Below are 21,212 nucleotides of genomic sequence, written 5' to 3'. Positions count from 1 at the left end.
AGTGGCTAACAAACATGTGAAAAGATGCTCAACATGACTCATTTTCAGAGAAATGTAAATCAAAATGACAATGAGGTACCATTTCATGCCCGTCAGAATGGCTGCTATCCAAAAATCTACAAGCAATAATGCTGGAGAGGGTGTGGAGAAAAGGGAACCCTCTTACACTGTTGGTGGGACTGCAAACTAGTACAGCCACTATGAAGAACACTGTGGAGATTCCTTAAAATATTGCAAATAGAACTCTCTTATGACACAGCAACTGCATTGCTGGGCATACACATCAAGGAAACCAGAATTGAAAGAGACAGGTGTACCCCAATGTTCATCACAGCACTGTTTATAATAGCCAGGACATGGAAACAACCTAGATGTCCATCAGCAGATGGATGGATAAGAAAGTTGTGGTACATATATACAATGGAGTATTACTCAGCCATTAAAAAATACATTTGAATCAGTTCTAATGAGGTGGATGAAATTGGAGCCTATTATACAGAGTGAAGTAAGCCAGAAAGAAAAATACAAATACAATATACTAACACATATATATGGAATTTAGAAAGATGGTAATGATAACCCTGTATGAGAGACAGCAAGAGACACAGATGTGTAGAACAGCCTTTTGGACTCTGTGGAAGAAGGAGAGGGAGTGGGTGGGATGATTTGGGAGAATGGCATTGAAACATGTGTAATGTCATATATGAAACAAATCGCCAGTCCTGGTTCGATGCAGGATACTGGATGCTTGGGCCTGCTGAACTGGGATGACCCAGAGGGATGGTATGGGGAGGGATGAGGGAGAGGGGTTCAGGATTGGGAAGACGTGTATACCTGTGGTGGATTCATATTGATGTATGGCAAAACCGATGCAATATTGTAATTAACCTCCAATTAAAATAAGTAAATTTATATTAAAATAATCAATGTAAGTTTATACCTAAAGCAACTAGAAAAAGAAGAACAAGAAACAACAACAAAATGAAAGTTAGTGAAAGGAAATAAATCATAAAAATTGGAACAGAAACAAATTAAAAAGAAAGGAAGGAGATTGTAGCAAAGATCACTAAAACTGAAAACTAGTTTGTTGAGAAGAGAAACACAACAAACTGTTAGCAGACACATCGAGAAAAAAGTCTCAAATCTATAAAATTAGAATTGAGAATGGATAAATCACAGCAGACAACAGAAAAGTGCATATGATCATGAGCGACTACTATGAGTAACTATATGCAGATAAAATGGACAACTTGGAAGAAATGAACAAATGTTTACAAAAGTAGAACCTTCCAAAACTGAACCAGGAAAAATAGAAAATTTGATCATAGCGATTACAAGCAAGAAAAAAGAAATTTTGAAAAAATAATCTCCAAACAAACAAAAGCCCAGAACAAGATAGATTGCTTCACAGATGTGTTCTACTGAAAAAAATCAAAGAAGAGCTAACAAATATCCTTTGCAAACTCTTCTAGAAAATTGCAGAGGAAACAAAACTCTGAAACTAATTGTACAAGGCCCCCATCATACTGACACCAAAATCAGACAAAGATGCCACAAAAAAAAAAAAAAAAAAGAAAGAAAGAAAGAAAACTGCAGGGCAAAATTACTAATGAATATAAATGCAAATATCTTCAACAAAATTCTAGCAAACAGAATCTAACAATGTATTTAAAAGATCATACATCATGATCAAGTTGGCCTGTTCCCAGGGATGTAAGTATTCTTCATTATTTGCAAATCAGTGGGATACACCACAGTGATAAATTAAAAGATAAAAGCCATATGACTATTTTAAAAGGTGCAGTGGAACAAAATTCAACACATATTTATGATTAAAAAAAAAAAAAAGAAAAGTTCAGAAACCAGTCATAGAAGGAACGTAAATCAACATATAAAAGACATGTGTGGCAAGTCCACTGTAAATATTATCCTCAATGGAAAACAGTTAAGAGCATTTCTTTAAAATCAGGAAAAAGACAAGGGAGCCCACTCTAGCCACTGCTAATCAACATAGTTTTGGAAGTCCCAGACCACCTAACCTGCCTCTTGAGAAATCTGTATGCAGGCCAGGAAGCAACAGTTAGAACTGGACATGGAACAACAGACTGGTTCCAAATAGGAAAAGGAGTACGTCACCCTGCTTACTGTATATTGTCACCCTGCTTATTTAACTTATATGCAGAGTACATCACGAGAAACGATGGACTGGAAGAAACACAGCTGGAATGAAGATTGCTGGGAGAAATATCAATCACCTCAGATATGCAGAAGGCACTATCCTTAGGGCAGAAAGTGAAGAGGAACTCAAAAGCCTCTTGATGAAAGTAAAAGAGGAGAGTGAAAAAGTTGGCTTAAAGCTCAACATTCAGAAAATGAAGATCATGACATCCGGTCCCATCACTCCATGGGAAATAGATGGAGAAAGAGTAGAAACAGTGTCAAACTTTATTTTTTGGGGTTCCAAAATCACTGCAGATGGTGACTGCAGGCATGAAATGAAGACGCTTACTCCTTGGAAGAAAAGTTATGTCCAACCTAGATAGCATATTCAAAAGCAGAGACATTACTTTGCCGACTAAGGTCTGTCTAGTCAAGGCTATAGTTTTTCCTGTGGTCATGTATGGATGTGAAAATTGGACTGTGAAGAAGGCTGAGCGCCGAAGAATTGATGCTTTTGAACTCTGGTGTTGGAGAAGACTCTTGAGAGTCCCTTGGACTGCAAGGAGATCCAACTAGTCCATTCTATAGAAGATCAACCCTGGGATTTCTTTGGAAGGACTGATGCTAAAGCTGAAGCTCCAGTACTTTGGCCACCTCGTGTGAAGAGTTGACTCATTGGAAAAGACTTTGATGCTGGGAAGGATTGGGGGCAGGAGGAGAAGGGGAAGAAAGAGGATGAGATGGCTCGATGGCATCACTGACTTGAGGAACTATGAATCTGAGTGTACTCCAGGAGTTGGTGATGGACAGGAGGCCTGGAGTGCTGCAATTCATGGGGTTGCAAAGAGTCGGACACAACTGAGAGACCCAACTGAACTGATCTGAACCGTAGCAATAAGAGATGAAAAATAAGAGATCCAGATTGGAAAAGAAGAAGTTAAATTCTTAGTATTCGCAAATGACATGACTCTCTACATATGGGAACTCTAAAGATGCCACAGGTTATGAGTAAAGCTACTCAATTAAGATAGTAAATTTGCAGGATATAAAGTTAATACATAGAAATGCCATGTATTTCTATACACAAGGAAAAAAATAGAAATTAAGGAAAAACCCCCATACATCACTTCAATGAAAATTATAAAATACTTTGGAATAAATTTACCAAAATAAACCAAAGACCTATACACAGAAAAATATGAAAGAGTGATGAAAGATATCAAAGGTGACACAAACACATGGAGAAATATATCATGTTCTTAGACTGGTAGAATCAATATGGTGAAAATGAGTAAACTACCCAAAGGAATCTACAGATTCAACATCAGTTCAGTTCAGTTCAGTTGCTCAGACCTGTCTGACTCTTTGTGACCCCATGAATCGCAGCACGCCAGGCCTCCCTGCCTATCACCAACCCTCCCAGTTCACTCAAACTCACATCTGTCTAGTCAGTGATGCCATCCAGCCATCTCATCCTCGGTCGTCCCCTTCTCCTCCTGCCCCCAATCCCTCCCAGAATCAGAGTCTTTTCCAATGAATCAATCCCTCGCATGAGGTGGCCAAAATACTGATGTTTCAGCTTCATCATCATTCCCTCCAAAGAAATCCCAGGGTTGATCTCCTTCAGAATGGACTGGTTGGATCTCCTAGCAGCCCAAGGGACTTTCAAGAGTCTTCTCCTATACCACAGTTCAAAAGCATCAATTCTTCGGTGCTCAGCTTTCTTTACAGCCCAACTCTCACATCCATACATGACCACTGGAAAAACCCTAGCCTTGGCTAGATGGACCTTTGTTGGCAAAGTAATGTCTCTGCATTTCAATATGCTATCTATGTTGGTCATAACTTTTCTTCAAAGGAATAAGCATCTTTTAATTTCATGGCTACAATCACCATCTGCAGTGATTTTGGAGCCCCCCAAAATAAACTCTGACACTGTTTCCACTGTTTCCCCATCTGTTTCCCATGAAGTGATGGGACCAGATGCCACAATCTTTGTTTTCTGAATGTTGAGTTTTAAGCCAACTTTTTAACTCTCTTCTTTCACTTACATCAAGAGGCTTTTTAGTTTCTCTTTACTTAAGGGTGGTGTCATCCGCATAATCCCTATCAAATTGCTAACAGTGTTTTCACATAGAATAGATAATTTTGCATTCATATAGAAACACATAAGACCCTGAATAGACAAAGAAATCATGAGAAAGAAGAATGGAACTGGAAGAATCAACTTCCTACCTCAGTCTGTACTACAAAGCTACAGTCATCAAGACATTGTCATCAAGTCATCAAGACACAGTGCCAGTTATGGCACTTGCACAAATACACAAATGTAGATCAATGGAACAAAATAGAAAGTCAAGAGATACATCCACACACCTATGAGCAACTTATCATTGACAAAGCAGGCAAACATATGCAATGAAGAAAAGACAGGCTCTTCAACACGTGATGCTGGGAAAATTGGTCAGCTATGGGTGAAAGAATGAAACTGGAACACCCTCCAACACCATATCCCAAAACAAACTCAAAATGGATTAAAAACCTAACTGTAATACCCAAACTATAAAACTCTTGGAGGAAAACATGGGCAAAACATACTCTGATATAAATCACAGCAATATTCTCTACGAACCATTTCTCAGAGGAATGGAAATAAAAGACGAAATAATGGGACAATGAGACGTAATTAAACTTAAAAGATCTTATACAATGAAGGGAACTTTAAGAAGGTTAAAAAAGTAGCCCCCAGAATGGGAAAAAATAGTCACAAATGAACAAACTGACAAAGAATTAGTCTCCAAAACATACATCAGCCCATGCAGCTCGATCTCAGAAAAATGACCAACCCAGTAAAAAAATTGGGCAAAAATCCAAACAGACATGTATCCAAAGAAGACATACAGATGACTAAAAGTCACATGAAAAGATCATGAACTTCACTGATTATTCAGTTCAGTTCAGTTCCGTTCAGTTCAGTTCAGTTGCTCAGTTGTGTCTGACTCTATGCGACCCCATGATTAGCAAAATGCCAGGCCTCCCTATCCATTACCATCTCCTGGAGTTCACTCAGACTCACACCATCCAGTCCGTGATGCTATCCAGCCATCTCATGCTCGACCGTCCCCTTCTCCTCCTGCCTCCAATCCCTCCCAGCATCAGAGTCTTTTCCAAAGAGTCACACTTTCCATCAGGTGGCCAAAGTATTGGAGTTTCAGCTTTAGCATCAGGCCTTCCAATGAACACCCAGGATTGATCTCCTTTAGAATGGACTGGTTGGATCTCCTTGCAGTCCAAGGGACTCTTAAGAGTCTTCAACACCACAGTTCAAAACCATCAATTCTTTGGCAGTCAGCTTTCTTCACAGTCCAACACTCACATCTATACAGGCCCATTGGAACAACCATAGCCTTGACGAGATGGACCTTTGTTGGCAAAGTAATATCTCTGCATTTTATTATTATTATTAGCTTACTTTACAATATTGTATTCATTTTCCCACTCATCAACATGAATCCGCCTCGGGTATACACGTGTTCCCAATCCTGAACCCCTCTTCCCACTTCCTTCCCCCCCTCACACACACATTCCCTCTGGGTCATCCCAGTGCTTTTGAATACGCTATCTAGGTTGGACATAAATTTAATTCCAAGGAGTAAGCCTCTTTTAATTTCATGGCTGCAATCACCATCTGCAGTGATTTTGGAGCCCCCCAAAAACAAAGTTTGACACTGTTTCCACTCTTTCCCCATCTATTTCCCATGAAATGATGGGACCAGATGCCATGATCTTCATCTCCTGAATGTTGAGCTTTAAGCCAACTTTTTCACTCTCCTCTTTCACCTTCATCAAGAGGCTTTTTAGTTCCTCCTCACTTTCTGCCATAAGGGTGATGTCATCTGCACACCTGAAGTTATTGCTATTTCTCCTGGCAATCTTGATTCCAGCTTCTGCTTCTTCCAGCCCAGAGTTTCTCATGATGTACTCTGCATATAAGTTAAATAAGCAGGGTGACAGTATACAGCCTCCTTTTCTTTTTGGAACCAGTATGTTGTTCCATGTCCAGGTCTAACTGTTGCTTAGTAACCTGCATTTAAGTTTCTCAAGAAGCAGGTCAGGGAGTCTGGTATTCCCATCTCTTTCACTCATTATTAGAGTAAGGCAAATCAAAAGCACAGTGTGGCAGTATCTCATACCAGTCAGAATGGCATTCATCAAAATGTCTAAAGCAATAAAGGCTGGAGAGGGTGTGGAGAAGAGGGAACACTTTTACAGTGATTGTGGAATGCAAATTGGTGCAGCCACGATGGATAACAGAGCAGAGATTTCTTTAAAAACTGAGAATAGGACTGTCATACGACGAGGAATCCAAGTGCTGTGAATACACTCCAAGGAAATAATTGAAAAACACAGGTATACCACAATTTTCTTCCAGTCAAGCGTTTCTCATGATGTACTCTGCATATAAGTTAAATAAACAGGGTGATGAAACACAGCCTTGACGTACTCCTTTTCCTATTTGGAACCAATTTGTTGTTCCATGTCCAGTTCTAACTGTTGCTTTCTGACCTGCATACAGATTTCTCAAGAGGTAGGTCAGATGGTCAGGTATTCCCATCTCTTTCATAATTTTCCACAGTTTCTTGTGATCCAGTCAAAGGCTTTGACATAGTCAATAAAGCAGAAATAGATTTTTTTTTTTCTGGAACTCTCTTGCTTTTTCCATGATCCAGCGGATGTTGGCAATTTGATCTCTGGTTCTTCTGCCTTTTCTAAAACCAGCTTGAACATCAGGGAGTTCACGGTTCACGTATTGCTGAAGTCAGGCTTGGAGAATTTTGAGCATTACGTTACTAGCTTGTGAGATGAGTGCAGTTGTGCAGTAGTTTGAGCATTCTTTGGCATGGCCTTTGTTTGGAATTTGAATGAAAACTGAACTTTTTCCAGTTCTGTGGCCATTGCTGAGTTTGCCAAATTTGCTGGCATATTGAGTGCAGTACTTTCACAGCATCATCTTTCAGGATTTGAAACAGCTCAACTGTAATTTCATCACCCCAGATATGCAGATGACACCACCCTTATGGCAGAAAGTGAAGAGGAGCTAAAAAGCCTCTTGATGAAAGTAAAAGAGGAGAGCAAAAAAGTTGGCTTAAAGCTCAACATACACAAAACGAAGATCATGGCATCCGGTCCCATCACTTCATGGGAAATAGATGGGGAAACAGTAGAAACAGTGTCAGACTTTGTTTTTGGGGGGTTCCAAAATCACTGCAGAGGGTGATTGCAGCCATGAAATTAAAAGATGCTTAGTCCTTGGAAGAAAAGTGATGACCAACCTAGATAGTATATTCAAAACAGAGACATTACTTTGCCAACTGAGATCCGTCATGTATGGATGTGAGAGTTGGACTATGAAGAAGGCTGAGTGCCGAAGAATTGATGCTTTTGAACTGTGGTGTTGGAGAAGACTCTTGAGAGTTCCTTGGACTGCAAGGAGATCCAACCAGTCCATTCTGAAGGAGATCAACCCTGGGATTTCTTTGGAAGGACTGATGCTAAAGCTGAAACTCCAGTACTTTGGCCACCTCATGCGAAGAGTTGACTCATTGGAAAAGACTCTGATGCTGGGAGGGATTGGGGGCAGGAGGAGAAGGGGACGGCCGAGGATGAGATGGCTGGATAGCATCACGGACTGGATGGACGTGAGTCTGAGTGAACTCCGGGAGATGGTGATAGGCAGGGAGGCCTGGCGTGCTGTGATTCATGGGGTCACACAGAGTCGGACAGTACTGAGCGACTGAACTGAAATGAACTGAACTGAACTAAATCCCAATTTTCATTGCCACACTGTTAATAATAGCTAAGACATGAAAGTAACCCACATGCACATCAGTAGATTAACGGGTAAAAGAAGTTGTGGTACATATACACAACAGTATATTACTGAGCTGTAAAAAGGCATGCATTTCAGTCAGTTGGGCTTCCCTGGTCACTCAGCTGGTATAGAATCCACCTGCATTGCAGGAGACCTGGTTTCAATCCTCAAGTTGCAAAAATCCCCTGGAGAAGGGAATGGCTACCCATTCCAGTATTCTAGCCTGGAGAATTCCAGGTGTAGATAACCCATGGCATCACAAAGAGTCATACACAATTGAGTGACTTTCACTAATGATGTGGATGAAATTGGAGCCTATTTTACTGAGTGAAGTAAGAAAGAAAAAGACAAATATTGTATATTAATGCACGTATATGGAATTTAGAAAGACTGCACCAATAATCCAACATACAGGGCAGCAAAGGAGATAGAAATTTAAAGAACAAACTTTTGGACTCAGCAGGAGAAGGTGAAGATTGGATGATTTGACAGAATACCAATGAAACCAATGAAATAGGGATGAAAAAAGGTTATGTACATTATTTTATGTAAAACAGATGACCAGTGCAAGTTGGAAGCATGAAGCAGGGCACATAATGCCAGATTGGGAACAGATTTTCATATATGTTAGATGAAATTATCAATATTTTATAGGTGTCAATTTCAGTGCATATTTCAAACTTGAAATATAGTATTCTCTATTTTTTATATGATAATCTTGCAAAAATATTCCTAGCTGAAATATGGAGACTCTACATCTTACATTTGGTTACCTGGGCCTAGATTATACTACATGAAATGACCACTTTTCTATGTATCACTTGTAAAATCTGCATATGGTATTTCCTATATGAGATTTGGATTTCTCTACATTTCATATATGAACACATGAGTGCATATTGTCCTATGTGAAATATGTAATTTACTATTTTTCATATATGAATATATATGCACTTGTTTTCTCATGTGAAATGTGGAATGTTGTATATCATATATGAATATTTTGGAGGAGATTTTCATTCAAGCAATATGGATTTTCCTATATGTAGAATATGAAAATCTGGAAGCATATTTTCATACCTGAAAAATGAATTATTCTATAAATTATATGTGATTATCAGGGTATAGTTTCACTTAAGTTAAAAATACAATTTTTAAATTTTCATTTAAAAAACTGGCTGGAGATTTTTTCACTGTGAGCTATGTAATTCTTCATACTTGACAAATTAAAATCTAGCTGAATTTTCCTACATGCAATTTGAATGGAATCCTCTGTGTTTCACATGGGAAAATCTAATGCAGATTTTCCATCATGAGATCTAAGTTTTGTATACTTTCATGTTAAAATCTGGATACAAACTTTTTTACATAAACTCTGCAATTCTCTATATTTCACTAATGAAAAACTAAGTGTAGATTCCGTACTATATGTAGTATAGAATTCTCTCTGTTTAACATAAAAAATCTGAACATAAATTTTCCTACATGAAATATGAAATTCTCTGTATTTCACATGTGAAATCTCAAATGCAGATTGTCTAAAATGAAATGTGGAATTATACATTGTTCACAAGTGATAATCTTGGTGCAGTTTATATGACTTGAATGATAAAATTCTCCTTATTTCATATATGCAAATTTGGGAAGAGATCCTCCTGTCTGAAATATGAATTTTTATACTTCACATGTGGGGAACATGGTGCAGATCTTTTACACTAAATATGTGATTCTTATATTTTATATATAAACATATGAGCACAGAATTTTCACCAAGAAATTTTATAATATCCATATTTCATATGAGAAAATCTGGTTACAGGTTTTCAAACATTACATTTGGAATTTACTGTATTTAACATATGAAAGTCTGGTGGCTGATTTTCCTACATGAAATATGAATTTCCTGCATTTCACATAAGAAAATTTGAGTACAGCCTTTCCAATGTGAAATGTGAAATTCTCAGTATTTTGGACATGAAACTCTGGATTCAGATTTTCCTACATGAAATATAGAACTTTCAATCATTCATATATGTAAATCTTGACATGGATTTTCCTATATAAAATATGGAATTCTCTATATATCATTTTTGTAAATCTAAGTGTAAACATGCCCACATGAAATTAGGATCATCTCATTTCATATTGGTACACAGTGTTTCAGATTTTTTTACATGAAACATTTAATTATCTATATTTCACATATAAATATCGAGCAACAATTATTTTACATGAGTGGAATTTCCTATAGTTCACATATGAAAATTTGGGTGTCTATGTTCATTAGAATGGCTGATGTTGAAGCTGAAACTCCAATACTTTGGCCACCCTGATGCGACGAGCTGACTTATTTGAGAAGACCTTGATGCTGGAAAAGATGGAAGGTGGGCAGAGAAAGGGACGACAGAGGGTGAGATGGTTGGATGACATCACTGACTGAATGAACATGAGTTTGGGTAACTCTGGGTTTTGGTAATGGACAGGGAAATCTGGCGTTCTCTTGTTCATGGGGTCGCACAGAGTCAGACACGACTGAGTGACTGAACTGAACTGAACTGAACTGATTTTGTTATATGATATATTCAATACTCTATATTTCACATTTGAAAATTAGGGAGTAGAGTTTCCAACTTGAAACATAGACTTCTCAATATTTTGCATATGAATATTTCCAATGTGAAATAGGTAATTTCTATATTTTATATATGAAAATCTAAGCAAAGATATTCCTGCATGAGATATGATGTGTGCTAACTCCTTTCAGTCTTGTCCAGCTCTGTGCAAACCCAAGGACTGAAGACTGACAGTCTTCTCTGTCTATGGGATTCTCCAGGCAAAACTATTGAAATGGGTTGCTATCCACTCATCCAGGGAATCTTCCTGACCCAGGGATATAAACAGCATCTCTTATGTCTTACCTGCATTGTCTGGTGGGTTTTTTACCACTAGTGCCAGCTGAGATACACAAAGCTTTATGTTTTACATTTGATAGTTTGTGCCCAGGTTTTCCTACAAGAAATTTGGAATTCTATATATCTCATATGTGCATGGTACAGATTTTCTATATGAAAAATTTAATTCCCTATACTGCATATTTAGGTCATACCTGAATGGTCTAGTGTATTTCCCTACTTTCTTCAATTTGAGTCTGAATTTGGTAATAAGGAGTTCATGATCTGAGCCACAGTCAGCTCCTGGTCTTGTTTTTGTTGACCTTATAGAGTTTCTCCATCTTTGGCTGCAAAGAATATAATCAATCTGATTTCGGTGTTGACCATCTGGTGATGTCCATGTGTAGACTCTTCTCTTGTGTTGTTAGAAGAGGGTGTTTGTTATAACCAGCACATTTTCCCGGCAAAACTCTATTAGTCTTTGCTCTGCTTCATTCTGCATTCCAAGGCCAAATTTGCCTGTTACCAGGTGTTTCTTGACTTCCTACTTTTGCATTCCAGTCCCCTATAATGAAAAGAATATATTTTTTGGGTGTTAGTTCTAAAAGGTCTTGTAGGTCTTCATAAAACTGTTCAACTTCAGTTTCTTCAGCGTTACTGGTTAGGGCATAGACTTTAATAACTGTGATATTGAGTGGTTTGCCTTGGAGATGAACAGAGATCATGCTGTTGTTTCTGAGATTGCATCCAAGTACTGCATTTTGGACTCTTTTGTTGACCATGATGGCTACTCCATTTCTTCTGAGAGATTCCTGCCTGCAGTAGTAGATATAATGGTCATCTGAGTTAAATTTACCCATTCCAGTCCATTTTAGTTCACTGATTCCTAGAATGTCGACGTTCACCCTTGCCATCTCTTGTTTGACCACTTCCAATTTGCCTTGATTCATGGACCTGACATTCCAGGTTCCTATGCAATATTGCTCTTTACAGCACCGGATCTTGATTCTATCACCACTCACACTAACAACTGGGTATTGTTTTTGCTTTGGCTCCATCCCTTCATTCTTTCTAGAGTTATTTCTCCACTGATCTCCAGTAGCATATTGGGCACCTAATGACATGGAGAGTTTCTCTTTGTGTATCCTATCATTTTGCCTTTTCATACTGTTCATGAAGAAGGCCTTACAAATGTCTGGGGAGGCCTTACAAATAGCTATGAAAAGAAGAGAGGCGAAAAGCAAAGGAAAAAAGGAAAAAAATATAAGCATCTGAATGCAGAGTTCCAAAGAATAGCAAGAGGAGATAAGAAAGCCTTCTTCAGCAATCAATGCAAAGAAATAGAGAAAACAACAGAATGAGAAAAACTACAGATCTCTTTAAGAAAATTAGAGATACCAAGGGAACATTTCATGCAAAATGGGCTTGATAAAGGACAGAAATGGTATGGACCTAACATAAGCAGAAGATATTAAGAAGAGGTGGCAAGAATAGATGGAAGAACTGTACAAAAAAGATATTCACGACCCAGGTAATCATGATGATGTGACCACTAATCTAGAGGCAGACATCTTGGAATGTGAAGTCATCTGGACCTTAGAAAGCATCATACGAACAAAGCTAGTGGAGGTGATGGAATTCCAGTTGAGCTGTTTCAAATCCTGAAAGATGATGCTGTGAAAGTACTGCGCTCAATATGCCAGCAAATTTGGCAAACTCAGCAGTGGCCACAGAACTGGAAAAGGTCAGTTTTCATTCCAATTCCAAAGAAAGGCCATGCCAAAGAATGCTCAAACTACTACATAATTGCATTCATCTCACATGCTAGTAAAGTAACGCTCAAAATTCTCCAAGCCTGACTTCAGCAATACGTGAACCGTGAACTCCCTGATGTTCAAGCTGGTTTTAGAAAAGGCAGAGGTACCAGAGATCAAATTGCAAACATCCACTGGATCATGGAAAAAGCAAGAGAGTTCCAGAAAAACATCTATTTCTGCTTTATTGACTATGCCAAAGCCTTTGACTGTGTGGATCACAAGAAACTGTGTAAAATTCTGAAAGAGATGGGAATATCAGACCACCTGATCTGCCTCTTGAGTAATCTGTAATGAGGTCAGGAAGCAACAGTTAGAACTGGACATGGAACAACAAACTGGTTCCAAATAGGAAAAGGAGTACGGCAGGGCTGTATATCGTCAATCTGCCTATTTAACTTATATGCAGAGTACATCATGAGAAACGCTGGACTGGAAGAAGCACAAGCTGGAATCAAGATTGCCAGGAGAAATTTCAATAAACTCAGACATGCATATGATACCACCGTTATGGCAGAAAGTGAAGAGTAGCTAAAAAGCATCTTGATGAAAGTGAAAGAGGAGAGCGCAAATGTTGGCTTAAAGCTCAACATTCAGAAAACGAAGATCATGGCATCCCGTCCCATGACTCCATGGGAAATACATGGGTAAACAGTGGAAACAGTGTCAGACTTTATTATTATTTTTTTTTTTTTGGTCTCCAAAATCTCTGCAGATGGTGACTGCAGCCATGAAATTAAAAGACTCATACTCCTTGGAAGAAAAGTAATGACCACCTAGATAGTATATTCAAAAGCAGAGACATTACTTTGCAGACTAAGGTCCGTCTAGTTAAGGCTCTGGTTTTTCCTGTGGTCATGTGTGGATGTGAGAGTTGGACTGTGAAGAAGGCTGAGCGCTGAAGAATTGATGCTTTTAAACTGTGGTGTTGCAGAAGACTCTTGAGAGTCCCTTGGACTGCAAGGAGATCCAACCAGTCCATTCTGAAGGAGTTCAGCCCTGGGATTTCTTTGGAGGGAATGATGCTAAAGCTGAAGCTCCAATACTTTGGCCACCTCATGCGAAGAGTTGACTCATTGGAAAAGAATGATGCTGGGAGGGATTGGGGGCAGGAGGAGAAGGGGACGACCGAGGATGAGATGGCTGGATGACATCACGGATTCGATGGACGTGAGTCTGAGTGAACTCTGGGAGATGGTGATGGACAGGGAGGCCTGGCGTGCTGCGATTCATGGGGTCGCAAAGAGTAGGACACAACTGAGCGACTGAACTGACTGATACTGTATATCTGAACATAAGGCAAGTGTTTCTTTACAAGTATTGTGCAATTCTCTATATTTGACACATGAAAATCTGAGCTCCAGTTTCCCCACATGACACAGAGTCCTCTGTATTTAATCTATGAAAACCTAAGTGCTGGCTATCCTACGATAAAAAATGGATTTTGTTTAATCTACATATTAAAATCCGAGTGCAGATTTTCCCAAAAATCCTCTGGAATTATTGATATTTGCCATATAACAATCTGGATGTAGATTTTCCTACATGATATATGGAATTTTTAACTTTGTATATGAAATTCTGCATGCAGATTTGCTACCAAAAATCTAGACTTGTCCTTTCCAATATGATAATTGGGGTCAATTTTTTCAATATGAAATATGAATTTTCCACTTTCCAGATATGAACATCTCTGTGAAGGTTTTCCTATGTGAAATGTACTATTATTTAGGGTAACTAAATAAAAATTGACACCCATTTTACTGCATGTAATATGGAGTTCTCTGAATTTCACATATATAAACTGTACCACAGATAATACTGTATGAAATATGGAATTCTTTATATTTGGTCTATGAAAACCAGGGCACAAATATTTATAATGAAATATGGAATTATCTATATTTCATGTATACAAATCTATGACTTGTTTTCATAGATAAAATATGCTATTCTCTATATTTTTCATATGAAAATTGAGCACAGATTTTTTACATGAAATATGAAATTTTAAGTATTTCAAAATGTTAGAGATTTTAATACATTAAATATGTAATTTTCTATATTAAATGAAAATGTGGATGTAAATGTTCACAAATGTAGAATTATATTTTTAATAAAAATATTTTAATTAGAGACAATTTACTTTACATTATTGTGGTTTTTGCCATACTTCAACATGAATCAGCCATGGATGTACAAGTGCCCAACCATCCTGGACACCCCTCCCACCTATCTTACCATAATATCCCTCTGGGTTGTGCCAGAGCACCAGCTTTCAGTGTCCTGCTTCCACCAAGCTTTCACTGGTTAACTACTTTGCTATATACAGATTACAATGATTTCTCTCAAGTCATCCCTTCTCCCACATACTCCTTCTCCCACACACTCCTTCTCCCACATATTCCTTCTCCCACATACTCCAAAAGTCTGTTCTTTAACATCTGCCTTGCATTTAGGGTTGTCATTTCCATTCTTCTAAATTCCAAATACATGTGTTAATATATTGGGGTTTCTTTTTCTGACTTACTTAATTCTCTTTAATAGGCTCATTTCATTATCTCATTAGAACTGACTTAAATGAGTTATTTTTAATAGGTAAGTAATTGAAAGAGACAGGAATACCAGACCACCTGACCTGTTTCTTGAAAAGCCTATATGCAGGTCAGGAAGCAACAATGAGAACTGGACATGCAACAACAGACTGGTTCCAAATAGGAAAAGGAGTATGTCAAGGGTGTGTATTGTCAGCCTGTTCATTTAACTTATATGCAGAGTACATCATGAGAAACGCTGGGTTGGAAGAAGCAGAAACTGGAATCCAGATTGCGAGGAGAAATACCAATAACCTCAGATATGCAAATGACACTACCCTTATGGCAGAAAGTGAAGAGGAACTAAAGAGCCTCTTCATGAAAGTGAAAGTGGAGAGTGAAAAAGTTGGCCTAAAGCTCAACATTCAGAAAACGAAGATCATAGCATCCGGTCCCATCACTTCATGGGAAATAGATGGGGAAACAGTGGAAACAGTGTCAGACTTTATTTTGGGGGACTCCAAAATCACTGCAGATGGTGATTGCAGCCATGAAATTAAAAGATGCTTACTCCTTGGAAGGAAAGTTATGACCAACCTAGATAGCATATTCAAAAGCAGAGATATTTTGCCAACAAAAGTCCGTCTAGTCAAGGCTACAGTTTTTCCCGTGGTCCTGTATGAATGAGACAGTTGAACTGTGAAGAAAGCTGAGCACTGAAGGATTGACGCTTTTGAACCGTGGTGTTGCAGAAACTCTTGAGAGTGCCTTGGACTGCAAGGGGTTCCAACGTCTTCATCCTAAAGGAGAACAGTCCTGAGTGTTCATTGGAAGGACTGATGTTGAAGCTGAATCTCCAATACTTTGGCCACCTGATGAGAAGAGCTGATTCATTTGAAATGATCCTGATACTTGAAAAGATTGAGGGCAGGAGGAGAAGAGAATGACAGAGGATGGAATGGTTGGATGGCATCACTAACTGAATGGACTTGATTTGAGGTAAACCCTGGGAGCTGGTGATGGAGAGGGAGGCTGGTGTACTGTGGTTAATGGGTTTGCAGAGTCAGGCACAACTGAGCGACTGAACTGAACTGAACTGAATGGTGTTGGAAAGTGATTTTATTTCCTTTCTTACAGGTTGTTGACATTTCCCCAGCACTACTTGTTTAAAAGATTGTCATTTCTCCATTGTATATCTTTGCCCTTTTTGTCACAGATACGGTGTCCATGATCCATGGATTTTTCTCTTGGCTTTCTATTTTGTTCCATTGATTTATATTTTTGTCTTTGTGTCAGTAACATACGGTCCTAATGATTGTAGCTTTGTAGCATAGTCTGAAGTTAGGAAGGTTGATTCCTCTATTACCATTCTTCTTTCTCCAGATTCTTTTGGCTATTCAAACTTTTTTGTGTTTCCATACACATTCTAAAATACTTTGCTCCAGTTCTGTAAAGAATACCATTGGTAGCTAGATAGGGATTGCATTGAATATATAGATTGCTTTGGATAGTATACTCATTTTCACTGTATTGAGTCTTCCAAGCCAAGAACACGTTATATCTCCATCTATTTTTCTCTCCCATGATTTATTTCATCCCTGCTTTGTAGTTTTGTATATATATACATCTTTTGTTTCTTTAGGTAAATTTATTCCCCAGTAAAGGTCCGTCTAGTCAAGGCTATGGTTTTTCCAGTGGTCAGGTATGAATGTGAGAGTTGGATTGTGAAGAACCCTGAGTGCTGAAGAATTGATGCTTTTGAACTGTGGTGTTGAAGACTCTTGAGGTCTCATGGACTGCAAGGAGATCCAACCAGTCCATTCTAAAGGAGATCAGCCCTGGGTGTTCATTGGAAGGACTGATGCTAAAGCTGAACCTCTAGTACTTTAGCTGCCTCATGCAGAGTATTCATTGGTAAAGACTCTGATGTTGGGAGGGATTGTGGTCAGGAGGAGAAGGAGGATGAAATTACTGGATGGCATCACTGACTCGATGGACATGAGTTTGAGTGACCTCTGGGAATTGGTGATGGACAGGGAGGCCTGGTGTGCTGTGGTTCATAGGGTCAAACAGAATAGGACACGACTGAGCTATGGAACTGAACTGAATGTATTATTTTTGTTACACTGATGAATGGGATTATTTCCTTAATTTCTCTTTCTCTTTTTTCATTTTTTATATGAATAGTTTATAGGAATGCAAGGTGTTTCTGTGTATTAATTTTTTATCCTGCAACATTACTGTACTCATGATGAGTTCAAGTAACTTTCTGGTGGTATTCTTAGGGATTTCTTCGTAGAGAATCATATCATCTGCAAACGGTGAGAGTTTTACTACCTTTTTACCATTCTGGATTACTTTTCTTTTTCTTCTCTGATTGTTATGGATATGACTTCCCAAGTTATGTTGAATGGTAGTGGTGAGAATGCATACCCTGTAGTTGTCCTGATTTTAGAGGAAATTCTTTCAAATGTTTGCCATTTAGGATAATGTTTGAAGTGGGTTTGTTGTATGTGACTTTATTATGATGATGTGTGTACCTTCTATCCATTTTCAAAAGTTTTTTTTTTTTTAATCACAAATGTATGCTGAATTTTGTCAAATGATCTGTGCATCTATTGAGATAATCGTATGGTATTCATCTTTTAAGTTTTAATATGGTGTATTACATGAGTTAATTTGAAAGTATTGAAGAATCCTTGTATCACCACGATAGAGTCCACTTAGTCAAGATGTATGATATTTTTAATATAGTATTGGATTCTATTTGCTAGGGTTTTGTTAAGGATTTTTGTATCCATGTTCCTCAGTGATATTGGCCTTTAGTTTTCTTTTTTATTTCATCTTTTTTGGTATTAGGGTGATTGTGGCCTCAAAGAACATTTTGGGGAGTTTTTCTTCGTCTGAAACTTTCTGGAAGTGTTTGAGTAGGATAGATGTTAGCTCTTCTCTAAATTTTTGGTAGAACTTACCTGTGAAAGAACCTGGTTCTGGGCTTTTGTTTGTTGTAAGAGTTTTTATTACAGTTTCATTTCCATGCTTGTGATGCATCTGTTAAATTTTTCTACCTTTACCTGGTTCAATTTTGGAAGGTTATACTTTTCTAAGTACTCGTTCATTTCTCTCAAGTTGTCCATTTTATTTGACATATAATTGTTCAAAGTAATCTCTTACAATCTTTTGTATGTCTGTGTTGTCTTTTTGTGATTTCTCCATTCTTATTTCTAATTTTGCTGATTAGAGGTATCCTTTTTTTTTTTTCTCTTGATGAGTCTGGCTAATGGTTTATCCATTTTATTTATCTTCCCAATGAATCAGCTTTAACTTTGTTGACTTTTAGTATAGTCCCCTTCATTTCTTTTTCAATCTACTTCTGCTCTGATGTTTATGATTACTTTCTTTCTACTAATTGTGGCATTCTTCTGTTCATCTGCTTTCTAGTTGTTTTAATTGTAAAGCTGAGGTTTATTTATTTATTTTGTTTGTTTGTTTGTTTCTCTCATTTCTGAGGTAAGCTTGCATTGCTATGAACCTCTTTCTTAGCACTGCTTTTAATAAATCCAGTAGGTATTGGATTGTCATATTTTCATTTGTTTCTAGGCATATTTTGATTTCATTTTGTTTATTTCTTCCATGATTTGTTGGCTATCAAAGCATGTTGTTTAGCCTCCATATGTTTGCATATTTAATAGTTTTTATTTTTTCTATAGTTGACAGCTAATTTTACCACTTTGTGATATGAAAAAAAAAAATGCTTGAAATGATTCCAAGATTTTAAAATTTACTAAGGATAGATTTATGGCCCACGATGTAGCTCCCCTAGGCCCTTCTGCATCAGAGCAGCCACCACTCCTTGGACGTGGGGTTGCTCCTCTTGGCCACTGCCCCTGACCTCGTATGTGGCATAGATCCTGAGATATGCATGTAATTTCTGTGTATCAATTTTGTATCCTTCAACTTTGCTAAACTCACTGATTAGCTCAAGTAATTTTCCGATATTATCTTTAGGGTTTTCTATGTACAGGACCATGTCATCTGCAAACAGTGAGAGTTTTATTTCTTCTTTTCTGATCTGAATTCTTTGTATTTAATTTTCTTCTCTGGTTTTTGTAGCTAGGACTTTCAGAACTATGTTGAATACTAGTTGTGAAAGTGAACACCCTTGTCTTTTCCTGATCTTAGAGGGAATGCTTTCAGTTTCTCACCATTGAGACTAACGTTTGCTATAAGCTTATCATATATGGCTTTACTATGTTGAGGTAGTTTTCTTCTATGCCCATTTTTTGAAAAGTTGCAATCATAAATGGGTGCTGAATTTTGTGAAAAACGTTTTCAGCATCTATTGCTATGATCATACCTTTTTTATCTTTCAATTTTTAATATGGTGTATCACATGGATTAATTTCCATATACTGAAATTTCCATATCTTTGCAAGCATGGAATAAACTCAACTTGATCACGATGTGTGAGCTTTTTGATGTGTTGCTGAATGCTGTTTGGTAAAATTTTGTTGAGGAGTTTTGCATCTCTGTTCATCAGTAATATTTGCCTGTAGTTTTATTTTATTTTTTAATGTTATCTTGGTCTGGTTTTGGTATGGGACAGATGATGGCCTTGTAGAATAAGTTTGTAAGTGTACCTTCCTCCACAATTTTTTGAAAGTACCTTAAAAGGATAGGCTTTAGCTCTTCTCTAAATCTTTGATAGACTTCTTCAATGAAGCCATGTGGTCCAGGCCTCTTGTTTTGGGGGAGATTTTTAAAATCACAGCTTCAATTTCAGTGCTTGTAATTGGATTGTTCATAATTTCTATTTATTCCGGGTTCAGTCGACTGAACTTTTCTAAGAATCTTTCCATTTCTTTCAGGCTATATATTTTCTTGCCATATAGTTGTTCATAATAGTCTCTTATAATCCTTTGTTTTTCTGCATTGTCTCTTGTAACCTCTCCCTTTTCATATCTAATTTTGTTGATTTGATTCCACTCTCTTTTTTCTTGATGGTCTGTCAAAGAAACAACCTTTTTTTTTAAAACTAAACTTTATTATTATTACATTTCTTTTTCACTTATTTCTGCTCAGATCTTTATGACATCTCTCCTACTAATTCAGTTTTTCTTCTTCTCCCTCTCCTCTTCTCAAAGAAACAAACTTTTGTTTTACTAAACTTTATTATTGTTTATTACATTTCTTTTTTCACTTATTTATGCTGAGATATTTATGATTTCTCTCCTACTAATTCAGTTTTTCTTCTTCACCCTCTCCTTCTCCTTCTTCTTATTTTCCTTCTTCCTCTTCTTCTTCTTCCCCTTATTCTTCTTCTCTTTCTCCTTCTCCTTCTTCTTCTCACTCTCCTCCTTCTCCTTCTTCTTCCTCTTCTTCTTTGTCTTTTTCTTCTTTCTCTTCTTCTTTTTCTCCTTTTTTCCTATTCTTCTTCTCCTCCTCCTCCTTCTCCTTCTTCTCCTCTTTCTTCTCCCATTTTTTTCCTTTTCTTCTCCTTCTCTTCCCCCTCTTCCTTTATCTTCTCCTTCTTCTTATTTTTATTCTTCTTCTCCTCCTCCTCCTTGTCTTTCTCCTTCTTCTCCTTCTCCTTCATCTTCTTCTCCTTCTCATTCTTTTTGATTTGAAAAATCAAATCAATAAAATTAGAAATGAAAATGGAGAGGTCACAACAGGCAACACAGAAATACAAAGAATCATAAGAGATTATTATCAGCAAATATATACCAATAAAATGGATAACGTGGAAGAAATGGACAATTCTTAGAAAAGTACAACTTTTGAAAACTGAGCCGGGAAGAAATAGAAAATCTTAACAGACCCACCACAAGCACATAAATTGAAACTGTGCTCAGAAACCCTACTATTCGACATAGTTCTGGAGGTTTTGTCCACAGCAATCAGAGAAGAAAAAGAAATAAAAGGAATCCAAATTGGAAAA

General features: G+C 37.6%; 1 long non-coding RNA gene across 1 annotated transcript; it reads right to left on the bottom strand.

Annotated features, from left to right (window-relative positions):
• Positions 1-1,960: 1,960 nt before the first annotated feature.
• LOC120860749 lies at positions 1,961-21,206 on the bottom strand. The gene is made up of 3 exons (XR_005720419.1): positions 21,131-21,206; positions 2,132-2,137; positions 1,961-1,991 (listed from the first exon to the last, which is right to left on the bottom strand). It is a non-coding gene; the product is annotated as an uncharacterized LOC120860749 (long non-coding RNA).
• Between the last annotated feature and the right edge of the window lie 6 nt (positions 21,207-21,212).

Source organism: Oryx dammah, unplaced genomic scaffold (assembly GCF_014754425.2).
Source record: "Oryx dammah isolate SB20612 unplaced genomic scaffold, SCBI_Odam_1.1 HiC_scaffold_11175, whole genome shotgun sequence".
In the NCBI taxonomy this organism is placed as follows: Eukaryota; Metazoa; Chordata; class Mammalia; order Artiodactyla; family Bovidae; genus Oryx; species Oryx dammah.
The sequence above is the reverse complement of the archived record's forward strand: the minus strand, read 5'-3'. Positions and strand labels throughout refer to the sequence as shown.